Here is an 11,254-nt window from a genome sequence, read left to right on the forward strand (position 1 = left end):
GAGGTCTCCCCAGTCTCAGTCGCCGCTGGCAGCTCCGACTGTAGTCGAGCCTTGAACTTTTCCAGGTAATGTCCCCATGCATCGGGGGCCATGAATGAGAAGTTTCCATCCTAGTTAAAGGCCCAGCAATGGTACAACATTCTCTCCATGGAGAATGCCGACTCTTCCTTCTCCTCCCGGACGGCCGCCTCGGCTTCCAACAGCTTTGCCTTGGCCCCCTCAAGCTCGACCTGGAGAGCTGTCGAAGTAGCTCTCGCCTCCTGCTCGCCTGCCTGGGCAGCGGTGAGGGAAGCTTTCGCTTCCTGATCACCTGCCTGAGCTGCGGCGAGGGCAGCTTTCGCTTCCTGCTCGACTGCTTGGGTGGTAGTGAGGGCAGACTTCGCTTCCCGCTCACTCGCATGGGCCACCACCAAGGTAGCCTTGACAGTTTGCTCGTTCTGCTCCGATGCGGCGAGAGCAGCTTGGGTCGTGGTCAGCTCAGCCTTAATCTCCTCATTCCTGGACCTAGCCTGAGAGATGCTGCGGTGGAGGGCCAAGACTGCCTGCAAAAAGTAAGGAACAGTTATACGCATTCCTGAAAAAATGAGATGTAAAAAGTGGTCGGAATAAGTACTTACTGTGAGGTTCATCCCGAGAGAAGATTCCATCACATTCTCAGGGCTCCTCTCCTCGATTGCCCTCAGATCGGTGGGCTTGGCCTTGTAGAAATGCTCCACCAAGTAGTTCTCTATCTCGTAGACGGTCCCCCAGAAAGTGTCTGGAATCAGCTCCAGATCCTAAGGGTTGACGGGGATACGGACTGTGGCAGTAGGCACCACCGGAGCTGGGGGACCAACCGGTGCTACCGGCTCCCGAGCAGGAGGAGGAGGGGGAGGAGGGAGAGGAAATGTCGCAGTAGATCCGGCAGCAGGTGCAGCTCCTGGGCCCGAGCTTTTCCCCTTAGCCGGGGATTGAGAGGTGGTTGCAGTCGGGGGCGGCGTTTTCTTAGAAGAAGGCCCAAGCCTCTTGACGAGGGGACCCTCGATTGGCTTCCCTCTTGGGAACATCGATCGGATGTCAGGTCCTCCCCTCTCTGCCATCTCCTCGCCTGAAAGGAAGAATGAAAAATACGTTAAGGATACATGCACATTCCTCAAAAGAAAATTATTAATAGCACAGTAAAAAAAAAATTTCCTACCCTCCGAGCTAGAGGAAGAGTCTACTTCCACGACCTCTGACCTCGGAGCTGCTACAGGGGAAGGAGAATCTAAAACAACCACTTCTTGGATTGTGGGAGGTTCCGACTCAGGCTTTACCTGGGGACTAGATTCCTCCACGTATTGCCTAAGTCCAGGGGCAACTGTACCCTCTAGGATACATGCACATTCCTCAAAAGAAAATTATTAATAGCACAGTAAAAAAAAAATTTCCTACCCTCCGAGCTAGAGGAAGAGTCTACTTCCACGATCTTGACGAGAGGGCTCTACCTTGACGAGGGCTCTACCTTGACGAGGGGACCCTCGATTGGCTTCCCTCTTGGGAACATCGATCGGATGTCAGGTCCTCCCCTCTCTGCCATCTCCTCGCCTGAAAGGAAGAATGAAAAATACGTTAAGGATACATGCACATTCCTCAAAAGAAAATTATTAATAGCATAGTAAAAAAAAAATTTCCTACCCTCCGAGCTAGAGGAAGAGTCTACTTCCATGACCTCTGACCTCGGAGCTGCTACAGGGGAAGGAGAATCTAAAACAACCACTTCTTGGATTATGGGAGGTGCCGGCTCAGGCTCTACTTGGGGACTAGATTCCTCCACGTATTGCCTAAGTCCAGGGGAAACTGTACCCTCTAGGAGGGAGGGCCATAACCTAAGGTTGGTCCCGTACTCCTCAAAGAAGGCCGACCTAAAGGACAATGTATTGTCTACTACTACGGTACGCCTAGGACAGCCCACGTCATTACGCACTACTAACTGGTCTACACATTGGAGCAGAGTTACATTGAGGTCTAGGTCATTTCAGTGGCGGTGCACGAGCTGGTGTGGGTTAAACTTAACTAACCTAAGGTCCGCGGCTGCCCTGTCTAGATCCCGAAAGAGATAGGGGTTACCTTGGCCGGAGGGGCCGGCTGCTGCCCCTGATTGAGCTCGGTCCAAATCTGGATCCCGGGCAGCCTTCGGAGCTCTCCTCTTCCGCACAAGGGGCACCTCAGGCTCATCTTCCTACTCATCGCCGTCGCCAGCTGCGACCTCGACCTCAAGAATGGTTTACATCACGCAAGCTGCTGGTTGGTTGGCCCGCATCCTCCTCAAGGCCAGAGTCTAGCCTGCAGAAATCAGCTCACATGCCAACATTGTCTCATCAGAAACGAGCTGGCGGTAGTCCTTCTCACTCGAGGGAAGCCCCGCCAAGGTGTCATATTGACCCCCAAGGGTCACTGATTTGGCCGTCCTCGCAAAGATGGCTGCACAACATTGTTCCAGTCAGTATACACGTGAAAAAAGAAAAAGGAAAGAATTTTTTTTTCTTTTAACCGTGGGCTGAGAATGGAAAGCTTATGAGGACAGTTGAAGTAGTGGTACTCGCAGTTGCGAAACCCCGTTGACACGAAGAACTGGTCCTTAAAGTCATTGGGGTGGCTGGGCAGCTCGATGACTACAGGAGAGTTTGGAAAATGGGGCAAGTAATAGAGCCCGTCACCTCGTCCCCATTGATCCGGGATGGCTTTAAGGCAGAAAAAATAAAGGATGTCCGCTGGAGTAAGGACTTCCCACTCGTGCTTCAGGAAGAGGTACCTCAGCCCCGCTAGCAGACGGTAGGAGTTAGGGGGCTGTTGGAAGGGGGCCAGCTTCACGTAATTCAAGAAATTTGCGAAGTACTGGTCCAGAGGTAGGAAGGCCCTGGCCTTGAGGTGTTCGTCGCTCCAGGTTTTGAACTCCTCATCAAGAGGCGTGCAGCTCCTCTCACCCTCAAGGGGAGGTCGGGCTACAAGAGCGCCTATCCCAACTTCGGTGTTATGGGACAACAGAATCTTGTTGACCCTCCCATGGGTCGTAATCTTTGAGACTATCCTCTCCACCTCGAAGAAAGCATCAGGTCCCACATCAACCTCCTTCTCCACCGTGGGACCGAATTGGGGGATGGGAGACTCCACTTCAATCTCTTTCCCCTTGCTGGATTGCTGGGATGACGAGCCACCATGCTTTTCATGGACATGTTCTTCCTGGATCCCATCTGGTCGCCTAACGAACAAGAACGAGGAAAAGCTTAAATAGGCGACCTAAAAATAGAAAAGGGAAAACAGCGTGAGAAGAAATGATTTTCATACATGGGCTGAGGTAGTCTCAACCCGCGGTGCGTGAAGCCACGCGTTGCCATAGTCACGTGCCCACGTTTCCAACGGATCCCCGATTTCTCGGGATCTGTGTGTCAGAAGGTCAGGTTAGTTCTTGCCTTGGAGGGAAAGTTTTGAAAGGAAAACCACCTAGCAAGCGTGACCCCTAAGCTACCCGGCCTTGCACCCCAAAAATCTCTCACCTTCCGTATTCCGAACAAACATTTCCTAAAGTTACCTAGAAAATTACCCAGAAATTACCTAGTCATGAACGTCGCATTCCTAGACATGTTTTTAAATAATCAATATGCCTAGGATCAAAACCTATGCGCCAAAAAACCAATAAAAAAAAACCTATAGTGCGCGACTAAAAAAGAGGTTTGCCTAATAGAGAAACGGAAAAATCAAAACATGCAACAGGCAGAGAACTTACAGTGTATTTTCCGAGTGAAAGTCACAGAAAGCGTAGGAATCAGAGTCCTAGTGGAATCCTTATAGCTGGACTAATGAAGAAACTCTTGTGGCGAGAACGTGGGGATTTCTGGGATGATGACCTGAAGAAGAAGAGCTTCTGAAACTAAGAGGAGAGAAAATGAGGAAAAAGTTTCAAATGAAGGGTGGCTAATACGAAAGCTTGCCAACCTTATATATACGTAAGAGGCATAAAGAAACGAGGACAGTCCGACCAGATTAATGCGAGATACGAGGGTCATAACTCGAGAGGTGAAACGACGGCAGAAAGCTTGCTAGGCCATTTAATGCAATTCTCAGAAACCAAACAGTCGCCAACCACGACACTCCACGTGTCCGGTATCCACGCAGTGGGCAGGACACGAAGAGTCGAAAGGGAAGCTTAAAAGCCCTTGCTGTGAGAGTCACAGATGACGTCATGGGTCACGAGCATGGGCTTGGGGGGCAAATGTATGCCCTAAATATCCGCACACTTTGGCGAGTTAGAGAAGAGCCTAATTCAATCTGCCACGTGTCAACCGTCCACCCTCAGCTGTTTATTACGGGCCTCCATCTAGCCAGCTCGAGCTGGTTAGAGATTTAGCTGCTACTTGGAGCCATCGTGTCAGCAATATGAGTGTCACGAGCTGGTGCCGCATTAAGCTTGTGATGCAGCAAAGATCTGATACCCGAATCCTTGTAAAGTCAACCACGCAATATAAACGTGCATATATCAGACATCATGTGTCTGTTCTATTCTTGATTTCTCGGATGTGTAGTATAAACGTGCATGTTCAGACATCCTGCATCTGATTTGGGCCATGTGGCCCATTACCCATCCTTACATATTGATTATACCTCACTTCACTGTAAGGTTTAGGAATTAATCATCAGTGTCACAGAGATGACATGAAGGATAAAGAGATCACGGGATGACCCCATTGCCAACCCATATATCATCTTCCTGTAAATACCAAGACCCTGGGTAGTGCAAGGGGTTGACTTATTCTTGTAAAACAAACACTTTGTAAGAAATAGTGAGGAGATATCAATAATATCGACTGGTAGACTAAGGGGATTTTAACCTCTGAACCACCTAAAAAAAGGAGTGACTATTGTTTCCTTGCAATTAATTCTCACATCCTAGATTACAATTATTTTCATATTATATTTTATCAATCAACACTAATCCATCCTATTTATTCGTATAATTATCTGTTGGCGAAGAACCGCGTCAACAACTTATATTCTAGATCTAGTTATATCTAGATCACATATTTGGTTATATCCAAATTATCTTGGCTCGCACATTTGGTTATATCCAAACACTTTTATTTTTAATAATTTGGTTATGTCCAAACTATCTTAGCTCACGCATTTGGTTATATCCAAACACTTTTATTTTTAATAATTTGGTTATGTCCAAACTATCTTAGCTCGTGTATTTGGCTATATCCAAACACTTTTATGCTTTTCGTATATGCTATTTTATTTTTTCAAGCCGACAGTATATATACCACTAATGCCCCCTTAATATCCTATGAGTGTGACCATAGGTTATTAAATCAAGAGAGTTTGCAAAAAATACAGCATATTGAAACGAAAATGATGTTTATTCGAAATTGAACAATTTATTAAAAAAAACATAGCAAAGATAAACAAGCACAGTTACTGTAACACCCTACTACCCTAGAGCCGTTACTAAGTGAGTTTAAAATGTTCAATCAACTCGCTAGACGAGGTTTTTAGAACAAAAGTGTGATTAAACAAAAAGTCAAGGCTGTAATCTTTTAAAAGTGCTCTATTTCATTAAAGGTTCCAAGAGTTTAACATTTGGGATCCCAAAATAAATTTTATAAAGTATTTACAACTCAAAATAGGTTTACAGATGACTAATCATCGAAAACGTAGTTTAATACAGCCATTTCTCGAAATGCCCCCAACCAAAGCAGTCGAGCAGGCCAAACATGTACGCGTCGCGCCCACGCTCTCCGTACTCATGGCTGGTTGACTTTCTCCTTGCCTTTACCTGCAACACAGAGCACCCGTGAGCCGAAGCCCAGCAAGAAAACTCATACAACACATAACATATGCATATCATACAATCACTATAGCAGATAGCTCACAGTTAATCAGACAATCCATAAGATTTAAACACATATACGACCATGCCGTCCCATAAGTGCTACCAAAGCCTGGGTTCTTGGTGCACATCATAAGGATATCCCATGTATCCATTGGGGTCTCACCCTAACCATAAGCACTCCACGTGCTAAGTGATATTCCCGGCCCCACTTCTGTTCTCGGCTCCTTTGCCGTTCATGCTACTATATCAAAAAATATAGCATACTTAAACAACGTTCAAGCATATAATAATTTAATCAAGCTACACCCTAACAATAATGCAATCTAGGGTCATGCCCTGCAACAACACTATGGGCCCAAGCCCTGCTCTACGGGTGCTACAATTTTCTTACCTGTATCCTGAGGTTTCCGATGCACCAAGGTCACAAGTACAATCCTCTATCCCGAGCCTCTCCGAAATCCTAGTCACAACACATATAAAATACTTTTAATACTAACCAATCCCAAAACCACTTCCCGGGACCAATCCCGTACTCTCGGGACCTCTAATTCCCTAAAACAATGTATTGGAACCATCCTCCGAGCCCCCGGGCAAAAGCCCTAAAAATGCAAAATTTGACTGTAAAAAATAGCCTAGGGCCGCGGCGCCCAGAAGCACTTCCATGATCCTGACGCAAGCCTGCGCCGCGGCACCAAAGAACAGGGCCGCAAAGCCCCTACGCGAACCCAGAATTCTGGGTTTTCCCCTGCATTTTCCCCGAGCCAAAACACCTCCAATTCAACCCAAACAAATACCTAAACCCCAAAATCAATTTAAAACCCCAAATAAACCATTTAACAACCTATAAACATAAAAAACAAGCTTAATTACACAATCACACCCAAAATCCACACTTGAGTTTCAGATTTCAGAAACTCAAACCATGGCTTCTAAGACCTAAACCAGAGCTTGAAAAATATAAAGCATGCCTCTAAAATCTCAAACCATACCAGATACGAAATTCAAACATGACAAAAACTCTTACCTCAATCAAGAATTTAGCTTGAATTCACCTCAATCCCAGCTTCAAGCCACTTCCCCCTTGATTACCCAAACTAAATTCTCCTAACCAAACCAGCCACATTTCCTTTAAATTCCACACTTAATCTCTGAAAATCAAACTTAAATTTAAACAAAAACAGAGCATAACTCTTACCTCTGAATAATCCTAGCTTAAACTTGATTTTGGTTGCCTCAAACCCCTTGAATTTCCTTCTAGGTTTCAAACTTCAGCTCTCCTTCTTGTTTCCCTTTCCTTCTAGCTTTTTCTTCAAATTCAGCATAAACCAATATGTGACTAAGTGTTATACGTGGTTCCTCTTTTCCTTCAGCTGAAGCTTATCTATCCTTAGCCAAATGGCGATTCTACCCTTCCATAAAAATTCTTTCCTAACTAAACCTCAAGGACACTTTTGTCAACTCATCTCTATTACAATTCTACCACTTTCTTATCACAACTTGTTACTCTCAGCAGTTACTAATGGTTACTCAAGTTACTCAATTACCATTAACCATTAATTCTCAAATTTACCAAAATTCCCAAGACACCCCTAGGCTCCTCCCGAGCCGGGTATTAAAATCCCGTTGTGACTTTTGGACTAACTAGCTCCCTAGGACCATCTTGGCACGCGCATCACATTAATATCACCACACTCACGTGGTACAAATCACATAATACAATTATCACATTTATGCCCTCAGCAGGCTAAAATTACCAATTTACCCCTAACATACAAACGGGGTCCGCATGCATATTTATACCACCTAAACATGCATTCTAATCACATATTCATTCAAATTCTTATATTATCATGTTAATTCACTTATTGCCCTCCAGGCACGCTAATCAAGGTCCTGAACCTTATTAGCAACTTGGGGTGTTACAGTTACAGGTGTCATTGTTCCTATACTATTGATAGTAAGGTCGCAGATGTTCGCCATTCCATGCTCGTGGTACCAAATTCCCATTCAATCTTGCCAACTTGTAGACGCCAGGTCGGATAACTAATTCGATCTGATAAGGTCATTCCCAAGTAGGCCCGAGCACGCCAGTAGCTGGGTCCCGTGTAGCCAAGAACACACGCCTCAACACCAAATCGCCCACACCAAATGTTCTATGTCGAACCCTCTTATTGAAACACCGGGTAGCTCGCTGCTGGTATACAACATTTTTTAGCTGAGCCTCATCCCTTCTTTCTTCAATCAGGTCCAGACTTACTTCGAGCTGGTATTGGTTCGAGGCTTGGTCATAAGAGTGGGTTCGGATGGTGGGTATTTCGACCTCAATTGGTAGCATAGCCTCGCATCCATATGCCAGAGAAAAAGGGGTGTGTCCCGTTGAAGTACGGGTTGTGGTTCAATATGCCCACAAAACTTGGGGCAACTCTTCGGGCCATTTCCCTTTAGCTTCTTCCAACTTTTTCTTCAGAGAACTCTTCAAGGTTTTATTTACAGCATTGAATTGGCCATTCTCTTGGGGATGGGCCATGGAGGAGAAGCTTTTTATTATCCCATTTTTCTCGCAAAAGCTGGTAAACAAGTCGCTATCGAATTGAGTACCGTTATCATACACTATCTTCCTTGGCATCCCATATCGGCAGATGATATTCTTTACCACGAAGTCCAATAATTTTTTTGAGGTAATTGTCGCCAGAGGTTCAGCCTCGGTCCACTTCATAAAGTAATCTACTGCGACTACTGCGTACTTGACTCCGCCTTTGCTAGTTGGCAACGAGCCTATGAGGTCGATTCCCCAGACCGCAAATGGCCATGGGGAGGTCATCATAGTTAGCTCAGAAGGTGGAGCCAAAGGGATTGTGGTGAATCGTTGACACTTATCGCATTTCTTGACGTAATCAAACGAATCTGCTTTGATGGTAGGCCAGAAGTACCCTTGGCGTATGATTTTCTTGGATAGGCTATGCCCCCCAGTGTGGTCTCCATAGAATCCTTCATGAATCTCTTCTACGATCTTCTTAGCCTTGAGTAGAGTCACACATCGGAGTAATGGCATAGAGTATCCTCTTCTATATAGCCTTCCATCCACACTGGTGTACCTGGGAATCTGATACATCAGTTTTCGAGCCTTGGTCCGTTTTTCTGGGAGAATGCTGGTTTCAAGGTACTCAATTATCGGGGTCATCTAGGTTGGCTCGGAGTTAATCATGCAGACATCTTCCTATTCAGGCTCGCTTATACTGGGTGTCGATAGATGTTTGATTGGCATGAAATTCAGCTTGTCGATCTCGGTAGATGTAGCGAGCCTGGCTAAGGCGTCTGCATTTGAATTTTGCTCTCGGGGAACATAATCTATCCTGCAAAATTTGAAATGCTCGAGTGCTGCCTTTTCTTTTTCTAAATATGCAGCCATTCTCATCCCACGAGCTTGGTATTCCCCTAGGATTTGGTTGACCACCAACTGGGAGTCACTGTAGCAATGTATCGCCTTAGCCTTGAGTTCCTTGGCTATTCAAAGTCCTGCCAGTAGAGCTTCGTATTCAGCCTCGTTATTTGACGCTTCGAAGTCAAATCTCAAAGCGGAGTGAAACCAACTTCCTGTTGGGGTGATAAGTATTATTCCTGCCCCTGACCCATTTTTGTTGGAAGACCCATCAACATAAATTTTCCACAGCTCGCGGTCTGGGGTTATAACTTCATCGTTAGTCATTCCAGTGCATTCCACTATGAAGTCTGCCAGGGCCTGTCCTCTTATGGTTGTCCTCGGATGTTAGGTGATCTCGAATTGTCCGAGTTCAACGACCCATTTTAGTAATTGGCCCAAGGCTTCTGGCTTGGATAAGACTTGTCTTAGTGGTTGATCGGTCAGCACATGGATGAGGTGCGCCTGGAAGTAAGGTCGGAGCTTTCGAGATGAGTGGATTAGGCTGAGAGCCAACTTTTCCATTAGGGGGTATCTCAATTCTGCCCCCAGTAACCTTTTGCTGACATAGTATACTGGCTTTTGCACCTTCTGTTCTTCTCGGACGAGCACTACGCTAATGGCATGCTCGGTCGTAGCAAGATATAGGTACAAAACTTCTCCCGTGATAGGTTTCGACAAGATAGGAGGCTCCGCGATGTGCTTCTTGAGCTCCTGAAAAGCTAGTTCACATTCTTCTGTCCACTTGAATGTTTTGCCTCCCCTTAAAAGGTTGAAAAATGGAAGACAGCGGTCTGTAGATTTCGAGATAAACCTACTCAGTGCCGCCATTCGTCCAGTCAAACTTTGGACATCCTTATGCTTTCGAGGTGAAGGCATGTCAATTAGGGCCTGGATCTTGTCAGGATTAGCTTCTTCTCCCTGGGCATTCACAATGAAACCTAGGAACTTTCCTGATGACACTCCAAAAGAGAACTTCTTGGGGTTGAGCTTCATATCGTACTTCCGTAACACGGCAAAGCACTCTTCAAGGTCATCCACATGGTTATTTTTATGTTTAGATTTAACTAACATATCATCAACATAAACTTCCATGTTATTACCTATTTGTTCAGAGAACATCATGTTTACTAGCCGTTGGTATGTGGCTCCAACATTTTTGAGTCCAAACGACATGACATTGTAGCAATATAGTCCTTTGTATGTCACAAAACTCGTATGCTCTTGGTCTGGGGCATGCATCGCAATCTAGTTATATCCAGAATAAGCATCCTTGAATGACATAAGTCCATGCCCAGCTGTGGCATCTACGAGTTGGTCAATCTGAGGTAGGGTGAAGCAGTCCTTAGGGCAAGCCTTATTGAGGTCTGAGTAATCAATACAGGTTCGCTGTAATGACTCAAAATTTTCTAATAAGTCTTAGGGCCTTGATTAGCGTGCCTGGAGGGATATAAGTGAATTATTGTTATAATATGTGAATTTGTGTGAATATGTGATTAGTGATGCATGTTTAGGTGAATTAAATATGCATGGGGGCCCCACTTGGTTATTAGGGGCATGTTTGTAATTTTAGCCCGTTGAGGGCATAAATGTGATATTTGTAATAATTGTGATATATTTATGATATATCTGTGTTGCGCAATCTGAGACAGTCCTAGGGAGCGGTTAGCTAGAAAGTCACAACGGGGTCGAAAATCTAACTCGGGGTTAGTCGAGGGGTATTTCGGGTATTAGACATTTTATGGGGTTATCGGGTTATGGAAATAAATATTTGGAGATATATTTGAAGATAGAATGTTTAGGAGGGAATATTTGGGGAAATTTACCATTTTGCCCTCGAGGACGTTTTTGGTACCCCAAGCCTTGAGGTAACCTTAGGAACTTGAGTTAAATAAAACTAAACTAAAAGAAGCCTTTAGGAAAAAAAGGAACCGATCCCCCCCCCCCCCCCCCCCTCTCTTCTCTCTCTCTCTCTCTCTCTTGGAGTT

This window comes from Humulus lupulus, chromosome 7 (genome assembly GCF_963169125.1).
Source record: "Humulus lupulus chromosome 7, drHumLupu1.1, whole genome shotgun sequence".
Lineage (NCBI taxonomy): Eukaryota > Viridiplantae > Streptophyta > Magnoliopsida > Rosales > Cannabaceae > Humulus > Humulus lupulus.